Source organism: Dipteris shenzhenensis, chromosome 3, assembly GCF_047967505.1.
Source record: "Dipteris shenzhenensis isolate YYH24624 ecotype China chromosome 3, Dip_SZ_1.0, whole genome shotgun sequence".
Taxonomy (NCBI): Eukaryota; Viridiplantae; Streptophyta; class Polypodiopsida; order Gleicheniales; family Dipteridaceae; genus Dipteris; species Dipteris shenzhenensis.
The window spans coordinates 18,364,618-18,378,060 of record NC_141598.1 but is presented as its reverse complement, the minus strand read 5'-3'; the positions used below and the strand labels follow the sequence as shown (position 1 = coordinate 18,378,060).

The 13,443-nt window shown below is 47.8% G+C and overlaps 1 protein-coding gene across 2 annotated transcripts in view; it reads right to left on the bottom strand.

Annotated features, from left to right (window-relative positions):
* The window catches only part of LOC147903468 (histidine kinase 5-like), a 101,092-nt gene that overhangs the window by 66,123 nt on the left and 21,526 nt on the right, over nt 1–13,443 (bottom strand). The window lies entirely within an intron of this gene.

Sequence of the window (13,443 nt, the reverse complement as noted above, 5' to 3'; positions counted from 1 at the left end):
CCCAATAGGCCCCCATACAAAGTTAGTGCAACTCAGCGAGAAGAGATTATGACTCAGGTGCAGGACTTGTTGTCCAAGGGGTTGATTCAGCCCAGTTCTTCTCCTTTTTGTTCCCCTGTACTGCTAGTACAGAAGAAAGATGGCTCATTCTGTATGTGCGTCGATTACTGCGCACTGAACAAAATGACCATCAAGAATAGATTCCCTATTCCGCGCATTGATGATGTGCTGGATCAGTTAAATGGAGCTTCAGTTTTCAGCAAGATAGACTTGAAGAGTGGCTATCACCAAGTGAGGATACAGCCTCAGGATGTGCACAAGACAGCGTTCCGCACTACTTTTGGGTTGTATGAATATCTGGTGATGCCTTTTGGATTGACAAATGCCCCAGTTACTTTCAATAGGATGATGGATCGTATCTTCCGACCCTATAGACAGTTCACTGGTACCTTCTTCAATGACATAATTGTCTTTTCTATGTCCGAAGAAGAGCACAAGGAACATCTTGCTATAGTGTTTCAAGAACTGAGAAATCATCAGCTCTATGCAAACAGCAAGAAAAGTGAATTCTTTTCGAAAGAAATCCATTACTTGGGGCATATAATATCCAAAGATGGGATACGGATGGATCCGGCAAAGATTCGTGCCATTCACGAATGGCCAGAGTTGAAAACTGTCCATGAAGTTCGAAGTTTCCTAGGCCTGTGTTCTTACTACAGAATTTTTATCAGGCATTTTGCGGATATAGCCGCTCCACTCCACGATCTTACTAAGAAAAATGCAGCTTTCAGATGGGGAATTCCTCAAAAGACAGCCTTCACCACACTTAAGGAGAGGCTAACTACAGAGCCAATCTTAATCGTTGCAGATTTGTATCAGCCATTTGATGTGGACTGTGATGCTTGTGGGGAATTTGTTGGGGCTGTATTGCATCAGAATGGTCATGTAGTGGCCTATGAGAGCAGGAGACTCCGGGATACAGAGAGATATCTGGGAATCTATGAGAAAGAGTTATTGGCTGTAATCCATGCCATCCATACATGGAAGCACTATCTTTTGGGTGCAGATTTTACTGTTAAAATAGATCACCAAAGTCTAAGACATTTTCTAACTCAAACAAAACTTTCCGAGAAGCATATGAAATGGGCAAATATGCTGTCAATGCATCATTTTCAGATTGTCCATACCCCAGGAATTCGAAACAGAGTGGCAGATGCCTTGTCCTAAAGACCCCAGGTCAATAATGTGACTATTGCCTATCATCAGGACCTGGAAGGCATGAGGGAGCAATATGCTAATGATGCAGATTTTGGTGAGATTTCACAGCAAATGCAAGAGGGGCAGTCCACCAGTCACTATTCCCTGAAAGATGGATATCTAATGAAAGATGACTGCCTATGCATCACCCAGGAGATGAGGAAAAAGATTTTGGAGGAATGCCATGCACCTCCCTATGTTGGACATAGAGGAATTACAGCAACAACTCTGGCACTAGAGAGGTATTTCTTTTGGCCAGGGATGCGGAAAGATATACATCAGTTTGTTACTGAATGCCTTACGTGTCAGAAAGTGAAGTATGACAGACGGAAGGCACTTGGCCTATTTATGCCTCTTCCCGTGCCCCAGGCACCGTGAGTAAGTATTACAATGGACTTCATTTTTGATTTGTTCGCCTTCCCATCAGGGAGGACTCTGAGCTCCTAGACTCGAAGTATGCAGACGACACGGCGCTGTATGTACAGGATGATGAGATGATGCTGGAGAGGGTGAGGCTGGCCTTAGAGGTCTTCTCTTCGGCAGCCGGTGCGAAAATCAACTGGAACAAATCAGTTGGTTTTCTCACAGACCCGGGGGCCTACTCACAGTGGGGGAGGTTTTTGGGTTTCAGATGGATCCCGCGGGGGCAGACTACTAGATACCTCGGTTTTCAGGTTGGCCTGGACATTACGCCAGCTCAGCAGTTTCTCCCAGTGCTAGATTCCATACGACGGAAGCTGGCTTTTTGGAGCACTGCTAAGCTCTCTCTTGCAGATCGAGCCCTTGTGGTCAATCAGGTTCTCGTGGCCACGGCCTGGTATGTGGCCTCTTGTTGGTGCTTCTCGCGGTCTTGCGTGGCACAGCTCAGGAGGATGGTTCGGAACTTCCTATGGTCCGGAGGGGATGGTCTCAGAGTCATTCTCCCGCAGGCGGAGGGAGGCTTAGGAGTCATTGATCCAGAGCTCCAGAGTCAAGCCCTGCTGGGCAAGTTAGTTATCCACGGTTTGACCCCGGGGGGGCAAACGTGGAAGCTGCTACTTCAGCAAGGGATCAGTTCTTGCACCCCGCGCCGAGGAGGAGAGTGGCTGCCATCCCTCAGGTGGATCTTTACCTCTGCACCGCTTACCCGCCCCCGTTCCCTGCTCATTCGTAGCATGCTCACTGTTTGGAGGCGACTTCGTCTCAGCCTCATCCAGTCGCCTCCTAGCAGTCAAGAGGAGATCGATCGTCAAACGCTCATCTGGAACGGTCAGGTCAGAGATGTCTCGAGCCTTCAGCTGGGGGAGAGGTCGCATATCTCGTGGGATGGCTGGATGCGGAGGCCCGCTTGGTCCCTTCGAGTTTGGAGGGACACTTACAGGCACTTGGAGACAGCTGCACTTGCAGCCGCAGCAGGGGGCGTCCGTGGTGCTCAGGCGAGGTGCACAGAGATAGATGGAGCGATTCCTGCCCGCTGGTTGGTACCAATGGAGATTCAGATCCTCATGCCTGGTGATGCCCGCTGGCTTGGATAGCTCACCCCCCGTGGCATCCCACTGGTTGTTGCAGGTCGGCTAGCCGACACCTCTGTCTCCTTCTTCGCCGTTTTGGGTGACGGTCGACTCAGGAGAGAGGGTGCGCTCATCGACCCCCTTCTCCCGTGGCAGAGGGTTCTTGTTGTAGGCCTCTTGGGGAAGGTTTGGCAGGTCGATCCTAGAGTAGAGCAGGATCAGTTGCAGTTGTGGCGTCTCTGGCTTTGGGAGGGGCGGGCCCTTTCAGAGCTTGACTGGGACCCAGGAGAGTGGAGATGGCCAGAGGTTGTGGCAGACCAGGGGACGACCCCTTTCTTCGCATACAGTGCGAAGCTCGGCAGGAGCGTTCTCGGGAGGATGCAGAGCAGATCGCCCACCCAGCGGCCCAGATGGTATGCTCAGGGTATTTCCAGGCTATTTCTTCAGGCCTTCTGGAAGGCCTTGTGGGAGAGTTGGCGGCCGCGGAAGATTTCCTACTTCCTTTGGCTACTCGCCCACAAGGGACTTCCAGTGGGGAGCTGGTTGCGGCAGTTTGGTCACGATGGACTCTGTCAAATTTGTCATGAGGACGAGGAGTCACCAAAACACTGCCTGTGGAGCTGCACTCGCGCCCAGGAAGTGTGGAGGTGGGCTTTTGGGATCCTCACTCGTGCAGAGCCGAAGCTAGGTTTGATCACTTGGGGCGCATTCTGCTGGTGCAGTACCATACCTGGCTATCACCAGATGTTCGAGGCAGGCCCGCAGGACCCTATGTTCCTCATCACCCACCAGGGGACTTGGGGGCCGCTTGAGGGCATCCCGCAGCATTTGGCAGAGGTGGACACAGGATCTCAGGTGAGGCAGCCAGTTTGGGAGATTATTGGCAGCATCATTGGATGGCACATTTGGACCTCGCGCTGCGCGTAGATCCTCGGAGGTACCTCACCCTCGACTGCCCAGATCATGGCCGACATCTGGAGCGAGATTATCCACACGCTCAGAGGTCAGTGGGACCAGATCCAGGGGGACTCCCGGGCCGACCGGGAGAAGCGGAGACGTTTCCTCCGAGATTGGGATACGCAGGGCCTCTTCTTCGAGCATACATCTCAGGGCCTTCAGTGGCGCTACTCACCGCCTCTCTGGCTATTTACTCACACCCGCCTGATCCCTCCGTGAGAGAGAGCTTTTGATTCCTCTTAGGGCTGCGTCCGATTTGTGAATGCAGCCCCGTTAGCTGCAAAACTGACCCCATGTATTCTTGTTTCTCGAAGTAATATAATCAGCACTGTTTTTTTCAAAAAAAAAAAAAACAACCCTGATAGGCTGAAAAGCAGACTCAAGCAAGATGTCCTCTGTGGACCTGAGCAATCTGCCACCATCCTGGACACTAAAAACTAGAGCATCCTCCTGTGCATCTCGAAAGGCCAAAACCTGAAGCGGAACACCGCCTCTCGTAAAAGTACCTGCCCAAGTGGAGGAAGTGAGTGGCATATCATGTGTCTACCCAAACCTCTGGAAGGGCTGCCTCAATCTGCAAGATCCTCCCTGCACTCTCTCTGAGATGTCCTGTCAACCTTGATTTGGTCTCCTCTGGAAGCTTGCGGAAAGCTTTCCAAGACCCCATAGATGATGCAGGTCCCCTCTCCCACCTGGACCACTGCATGTAGAGTGAGGCACCCAGTGGTCTGCCATGATCATCTAAAATACTGTCATTCCACATGATGGCTTGCCTATCAATCTCTTCACGAGAGGAAGGAGGAATCCTCCGAAGAGTGCTTCTGAAACTGGCCCAAGCTTTCAGAATGGCAACCATGAGAGGGGATGAAGGTGGTCTGAGCTGTGCTGTGGTGAAGATCCACCTAACACTGCTCATCCAGTCTCCTCCTGAAGAAGATGTGCACCTCTGTATGCTGCTAATAAGAAAGTCCTTCCACGGTTCCTGTCCTGGCATAAGTCCCCGCACCACCATCTTGCAAAGTAAAGCTCTGCACTGTAAATCTGGATCAATAATATTGAGACCCCCTTCCTGTGTAGGGAGGATGAGGGTCTCCCAAGCCACCCTGGCTAAGGCATCTGCTGTGCCATCAAGCCCACTCCAAAGAAAATTTCTGATCGGTCTTCTGAGCTGAACGATGCAGTCCCTAGAACGGCACCAGCACGTGAAGCGAGATTTCTTTTGGCCAAAGATGAAAAAGCATATTCATGAATATGTGACACGTTGTTTTTTGTGTCAGGTAAGTAAAGCAGAGCAGGTGAAGCCACCCGGACTTTTACAGCCCTTGGAGATACCACTAAGTAAGTGGGAGAGCATTTCCATGGACTTTATTGTAGGTTTTCCTACGACACAAGGTGGATATGATTCTATCCTTGTGGTGGTTGATCATCTTACCAAGATGGCTCACTTCATTCCAACTAGAGAATCTGTTAGTGCCCTGCAAGTGGCGGATTTGTTTATTAGACATATATTTCGTCTGCATGGATTACCCAAATCCATAGTGTCAGACAAAGATGTCAAATTTACCGGTCATTTTTGGACTGCGGTGTTTGAGACACTAAGGACTGAGTTGGGAATGAGTAGTGGGGATCATCCAGAAACGGATGGTCAGACGGAAAGAATCAACCAAATTTTAGAGGATATGCTTAGAGCATATGTGTCATTGAGGCAACATACATGGGACAAGTGGTTGCCATTGTTAGAGTTTGCCTACAATGATAGACATTCCTCTACGGGGTTCAGTCCGTTTGAACTGAACTATGGTTATAGGCCAACGAATCCAACTATAATTGGAATACCTCAGAAAGTGCCTAGTGCCGCGAACTTTGTGGTTCAGATGCGGGAGATGCTAGCACTTGCGAGAGCTAACATCCGCCAAGCTATGGATAGAGCTAAGGCGTATGCGGATGAAAACCGATTCGCTAGAGAATTTAAGGAAGGAGAAAAAGTTTTTCTCAGAGTTCCTTCGCACTCTAAGTCTTTGACTGCAGGAGAGTGTGCTAAGTTATCACCTCGATATTGTGGGCCATGGTTAATTCTAAAAAGAATAGGCAAGATAGCCTCTAAATTAGAATTGCCACAGGGTTGTAAGGTGCACCCAGTGTTTCATGTTTCTCGTTTAAAGAAATTTTTGCATACAGGTGACTCACTAATCAAAGGTGTTGTTTTGTTTCAGGAGATAGAGGATAATGCAAGAAGCAATCCAACAAGAATCCTGGACCGAGGAACAATGCAAGTGCGCAATCGGAAGATACCCATGATGTTGGTTGCATGGCATGGTCTACCTCTATCAGAAGCTACCTGGGAATCCGTATACCAGTTACGGAGAGTGTTCCTAGATTTCATCATCGAGGACGCTGATGCTTGAAGAGGGAAGGAATGTTATGCTCTAGCCGAGATAGCATGACCTCGGAAAGATCGGTGGGCATTTTCCCTTCGAGGACCGACTTCTGTAATATTTTATGTGCGTAAATTAAATGGTCAAGGGAAGTAACTGCCAAGATCCTAGGTGAGGGTGTATTGGCATCGACTAGGTGGTTCTAAGTGCTCAGGCCTAGGTGCACCTAAATGTGTAAGAATGCCAAGGGGCAAATGTTTTAATTGTGCCCCAAGAGAGGGGTAAATGGTGTACCAAGCTAAAGGTCTAAAATGATGACATGTGGCAGGAGGGAACCATCTAGGGAATTGTGGGCTTGTGGATAGGCATGAAGAAAATGAATTACGTATCTTGTGTGTATGCAATCCATGAGATAGGCTGGGAGGATAATCTGGATGCCATCGCCTGTGATTGTGCCCGTGATTTGACGAAAGAAGGCAGAGATTAGTATGTGATTGTGTCGAAGACCCTCTAGAGTTCCTCATTGGGAGGCATTTGATATCACTGCGGATTTGCAGAGGTGCTTCTAGAAGAGACTCTGGAAATCCCACAGGAATAGAAAGATCACTCTTTTCTTTTGGCTTTCTATCCATGGTGGGATTGCAGTGACTCTTTGGAGATCCAGGTTTGGAGCCGACCCTACTTGCCCTCGTTGCCTCTCTGCTTTGGAGACGATTCAGCATTGCTTATGGGATTGCAGACAGGCAAGGATGGTTTTTTTTTTTTTGGGCAAAAAAGAGACTTCTATTAAGAAAGAAACTCGCAAGAGCAAGCTCTGTGTGATGATACAACATGCTAGGCATGTAATAAAAACACCTCAGAGGAATGAGGTAGAAAGAAACCAAGGCTGAGGCTGAAAATGCCAACTCAACCCTGTAGAAGTCTCAGCAAAGAAGGGAGAGGCTTTGGAGGGTTCTCAGGTTCACCCTTCTCAGATCTTGGCCAGTACTTGGACAGATATGGTACACACTCTGATGGCCATTTGGGCGACCATGCAGGGTTCATCTCGAGCAGCCTCCTCCAGGAGGACGAGGATGATTTGGATGGGGGTAGCCAGGATTTTCAGTCACTTTGCCCACTCCCCATTCTTTATGACATGGGGCTTAGTGGCTTGGCTTTCTCTTACGGGGCCTCAGGTATTCTATGAGAGACTTGACTCTTCTCGGGCCATTTCGATTCGACATCATCAGGTTGAGTCCTATTCTTTGGATGTGATACCGCACCTTCCTTTTGCAGCTGTACATGCCCCTGTGGATACCTCTTGGGAGATTCTAGCGAGCATAGCAGCCTGGCATATCTGGGCCAGATGCACAGAGGCATTGGAGGGAACTCAGGTTCATCCCTCGCACACATTGGCTAGTATCTGAACAAACACCATACATACCTTGATGGCCGTATGGATGAGTATGCAGGGAGACTCCCGTGCAGCCTCAGCTAGGAGGGCTTCTTTCTTCAGGGAATGGAAGGATTCTTCTTTCTTCTTTGAGACTCTTACAGAGTTGAGGTGGCACTTTCAGCCTCAGCCTTGGTTGTTTTCCACCTCATTTTGAGGGGGTTTATTTATCCTCATGGTTTCATGATGTATTCCGCTTTGAGCTTGCTCTCGCGAGTTTTTTCTCTTACTTAATAGAAGTCTCTTTCTTGAAAAAAAAAAAATATATATATATGGTCACCAAGATCCCCCCTCTCCTTGGGATGCCTTCTTCGATAGTAGAAGCAGTCACATCAGATGGGGTACCGCGTCATTGTCTTGTTCCAGTCGTCCCACGTTAGGTGCCAGTCAGTTGGTGAGCCTTCCACCTCTAGAGGCTACTGCTGGCACCATGGACCCTTCCTTACAGGCATGAGATATTCTTGTCCTAGTTCCTTGTGTTGATGAAGTTGCTCCTATCCCCTTAGACGTTCATGTGGAGGAGCTTCCATCTATGGAGCAACTCATTGCCGAAACCTGTTCCTTACTCGATGTTAATGCTAAATTTATGGCTTTGCTCTCCCGTTGTCAACAATCCCTTTCCTCTTCTACTCCTCTTTCTTCACCTCTTGACATAGGCAAGGGGGTTATTGCTTCCACTCCACCATCTGCAGGGATCCTCCGCACACCTACGCTAGAAGCATCACTCAAGAATTCTTTTGTAGTTTTGGCTCATATGGCAGAGTTTGAGTTAGAGGAGTTTGTACCCTTTACCTCTGGGGAGTAGGTTGTTCAAATCACAGTGGATAGAGCTTCCCCTTCTACAAGTATGGGAGTGCTTTCCCTAGTTAACTTCCCTCCTCTTAATAGGAGGATTCTTTCCCAGGAGAGGATTGTCTCCGCTACTAGGTCGGGTAAGGTTTTTCATCCAGCCTCTTCCTCTCGCCGATGAGGATTGTCCGTTGGAACGTTTAGGGCCTTGGAGGTATACTTCACCGCCGCCATAGGCAGCTGATTCGTAACCAACTTCCTTCAGGTGCTACCTGGGGCCCCGTTGATATTCTTATGATTCAGGAACACAAACTGGATGTCAGGGATTGTGCCAAGTTAGGTAAGCTTCTCTCGGGCCATACTTTTTGGTCACTCGCCTTGGGCACTAGGGGAGGTACTTGCATTTCTATGTCTTCTTTGATGTTCCCCTTGGTGATTGGACATGGAATCATAGTTCCCTCTAGAGCTCATTGGATCATTCTTTTGATTGGTGGGGGTAAGGTTGGTCTTAAACCTCTATGCTCCCAATTCAAGAGGGGACCGTGTCCTTCTATGAAAGGAGTTGTTTTCATGGTCATGCATTGCAGAGTCTTGGGATCATTGGGAGTGATTTCAACATGGTTGAAATGCCTAGAGACAAAAGACAAGGTAGGGAAGGTGGTATCCATTTTCTAAAGAGAGTAGCCTGGGATGCCTTTCTTTTTTAGTACAGTGGCAGAGATGCTTGGCATGATGATGCTTTTCACACTCAGCCACATCACTTCTGTTTTCTTGGTCGAATAGGAGATTTCAGATGCCTATCCATGCACGGATTGACAGATTTTATGTGGATGATTGGGCTCTGGATAGAGGTGGGATAGTATGCATTACACCTAGGCGTCCACTTCAGATCATTTTGCAATTGTTTTGTTGGTTTTAGATCCTTCAGGTGAGGAGCCGCTCTGCCAGTATTAGGATTCCAGATGCCTTCTATGCAGAGGAGGTCCTCACAGAGGCAGTGTTGCGGACTTGGGTATCTCACATGCACGATGGGCAGCTTTCCCAGTTAGATGTAGCTGCAGCCCTCTCAGATATTAGCGACTTTTATCATTCACTTGCTCGTATCAGGAGAGGTGAGATTCTCAGGCAAGAGAAAGGTATCTGCCAGCAATTGGCTGCTCTTCAGACCAAAGAGCAGAAGAGACCTACAGATGCTTGGGTTCAGGAGCGCCTTGGTGCAACAAGGGCTCAACAGCAGTCACTGTTAGATTAGAGAGCAGAGTATGCCTTTCATGCCAAGGAGTCATTTTGGGCTTAGGCAAGAGGTAGGGTCAACAAGCAGTTCTTCTCTACTCTTGGTCCCAGACATAGTAAGGAGAGTGTTTCACAGCTTGTTGACTCAGACGGAGTTTTACAAACACATGAGATGCCGTCTTGCAGGTAGCCACAGATTTCTATGCCTCCCTTCTTACAGCAAATCCTGACACACAGGCCAGAGATGATGCTCGAGTTGTTATTTGGCAGTGCTTACCTATGTTGGTGACTGGAGATATGATAGTCTCACTTGATGCATCCTTCACCAACATAGAGTTTAGGACTGCTCTCTTTGCCCTCCACAAGGGCAAGTGCCTTGGCTCAGCTGGACTTACCCCCTCTTTCTTTATTTCATTTTCAGATTAGATTTGGGATCACATTACCTCAGCCCTGTAGGGCGTTTGGGACTCGGGTGAGATGCCAGACTCACTTACGGAGGGTCTCATTCATCTTATCCCAAAAGGGGGTTGCAGAAATTCAGCATCTCAGTGGAGACCGATCACTCTGTTGGGTACTTTGTACAAAATCTTAGCAAAAGCAATCAGCCTACGGTTACAGCCCTTTCTTCCATATCTTATACATGATATGCAGACGGGCTTTGTGCATGGCAGGAGCATCTTCAATACCATCTTTTCATTCTGGGAGGCTTCTGACTAGGCCATGCATAATGGCCATAGGCTTGCCATTCTACTCCTGGACTTTGAGAAAGCGTATGATAGAGATTAGATTGGGGCTTTCTAGAGGGTGCCCTTGTTTGCTTTGGATTCACATATGCATGGATCAGAGGGGTGTCAGCTCTCTATAGATCAGCCCATAGCCAGGTTCTTATTGGTGGAGTCAGGGGAGACAGGTTTCACGTTACCATATTAGTCCATCAGGGATGCCCTTTATCCCCCTTCTCTTTTTATTTATGGCCGAAGCTATGAGCTATTACCTTAGAGCTCAAACGGATATTATAAAGCTGAGGCTTCCGTTGAGGCAAGAGGATGAGCTCTTGGATAGTGAGTTGGAGGATGACACAACTATTTTTTTGGATGCCACACCATAGACACTCACCTCATTCACGACAGCCTTGGATTTGTTTTGCATTGCAACAGGGGCTCATATTAATTGGAACAAATCCAATGGATTTTGGATTTGTGATGAGGACACTCCAGATTGGAGGGCTGACATTGGGTTCACTTGGATTCAGATCTAGAGGTTGTATCTCTCAGCTCATGAGACCTATCAATAACTTCCTTTAGAGTGGGTTAGATGGCACCTCAGATGTTGTAGCCAGGGTGGCTTGGAAGATCCTCATTCTTCCCACAGAGGAAGGAGCAGTATATGGTGTTGCTCTGCAAGTTTATAGTGAGAGGATTGATGCATGGATAGGAGCCTTGAAAAGATTTTTTCTTACACAGCATTCAGTCTTGTACACCATCTCATGGGGGAGATTGGATGGACAGCTCAAGATGGCTCTTTACTTCAGCCCATCTTAGATCTCCCTCTTCTCCTCTCATGGCTGCCATTCTGAACGCTTGGAATAGCTTCAAAGGGACTCTTCGGAGAGCTCCACCCTCCTCTTGCGAAGAAATAGACAGGCAGCTAGTCATGTGGAATGATTCTTTTTTTCTTCCCAGAGAAAAGAACTTCTATTGATGCTTGTAAAAAACCATCATACAAGTTGGTAAATACCATAAAGGTGCAACCATGAAAATCAACAAAAAATTTAATGCTAGCTGTCAGAAAGGCACTCCTGCTGCTGCTAGAGATCCCAACTCACTGCCTAGGGATTCTTTGTAATAGGGGCCAACAATCAGGGGCGGACTATACAACCATTTGATCCCTCTCGGAGTGATGTTGTAGAAAACACCTGCAGGCCAAGCCTTGTAGAAACGTTCCCGTCGTGCGACGGTAGCTCGAGAACCTAGAGAGCCTTGCTTCCAAATGGTGCGAAGCGTGAAGATGATGTCTTGCCAGATAGCTACCAAGTTGATCGACGGTGGAACATGGTGTTGGCCCACAGCGAGCAACTCAAATGCATGATGAGCATGGAAGATCACTAAGAGTGTCACATTATATGCAATGGTCTAGATGGGAGAGGGGACCCGCTTCCACAGTAGGTGCTTGGAAGGCTTTTAGGAAGCTTCTAGAGGATTAGAGACTCTTATCAGTTGGCCACCTCAGGGGGAGTGCAATCAGGATGCAACAGATAGAGGCAGCCATACCAGCAGAGTGGATAGATATAGATGACATGCCGATCACAGAGTCCACTTGGTTGGGAGCTTTCATGGGATGGGTATTCCTTTATAGGCTATTGCCTTGTGGGATGCACATGCCTTGTGGGATGCACATGAGGAGACCCTTGTCTTTGATGTTCAGTTGGGAGGCAAACTTCTTATATCTTCATATGATATTCTTTTGGAGGTTGCCTTCCAGCCTGTTAGGATTGCAGGTTACATGGAGTGGGGCATGGACTCATAGTGGTATCTTGATCCTGACCCTGTTCTCCTGGCACTTGGGTCTTGGAGACTCTGGTTTACGGTGGTTCCCCCATTAGGTTCTTGCAGTGGGACCCCGGGGAGTGGGAGTGGATTGATGAAGGGCACGAGAGAAGAGCATCCCCTTCTTTCGTTACACAATTAGAAATGCTAGGAGATTTCAGCTTAGCAGTAGAGGTTGGAGGCCCTCCAGAGCTCCTCATTGGGATAATTTTCAGATTTCTGCAAAGCTGCAGAAAAACTTTTGGAGGAGGCTCTGGAAATCCCTCAGGAATAGAAAGATCGCTGTCTTCTTTTGGCTTTCTATTCATGGAGGGATTGCAGGGAACCTGACAGGCGAGGACGATCTGAAAGGGTGTTGCTAGGATATTTAGCATATTTCATAGAGCACCCTTCTTCATGACTTGGGGATCAGTGGCATGGTTATCTCTTACTCACCTCAGGTGTTTTTCGAGGGACATGACTCAGACTCAGCCTTCATTATACGACGACACTCTGTGGAATCATGTTCTCTCGAGGATGTTTCCTTCACTCCTTTCAAAGCTGCTCATTCCTCGGTAGACACACCATGGGAGATTCTTGCTAGCATTGCAACTTGGCATACTTGGAGGGCAGATGTATGGAGGCGATGGAGGGTTCCCAGGTTCACCCTTCCCAGTCTATGGCTAGTCTATGGACTGATACTATACACACACTGATGGCCATCTGAGCGACCTTGCAGGGGTCCTCCAGAGCAACTACAGCCAGGAGAGATACTTTTTTCAGAGCTTGGAGAGGATCGCCTTTCTTCTCTGAGTCTCCTTCAGGGTTGAGGTGGCATTTTCAGCTCTTTTCGAGCTGGTTTTTTTTTCTCATGCATGGCATGATGTACTCCCGCATTAGAGCTTGCTCTTGCGGTTTTCATTTATACTTAATGAGGTAATTTTTTTGGGGAAAAAAAAAGAATTGGTGAAATACGGGATTTAAGGCGACTTTAATCATCTAAATGTAGGAACAAGAATGGAGATGGATTGTGAACACAAGAGATCAAGAAGTGAACACAAGTGAACTCCAACTGAAATGTTCAACAAAATGAAGTACAAGTACTTGTACAAGTACTTGGTATATATAGTCCAAGTACTAACACACAAAATAGACTAAGTACTAGCCTATCCTACACCACCATATCATTTTATATCTCTACAGCCTGGTGGTTGAAATTGATGTGTTTCCTAGCGGTGGCTAAATTAGTTGAGTTTAATTTTTGGGCTAGTTTGGGTCATATACCAGCTAATTTCTAAACTGGGTTGGCTTGGACTTAATGTGATTGTCCTAAAACAGCCCGGTGGTTGCAGCATCATGCAATATATCACCAAGCTAGTTTAGGT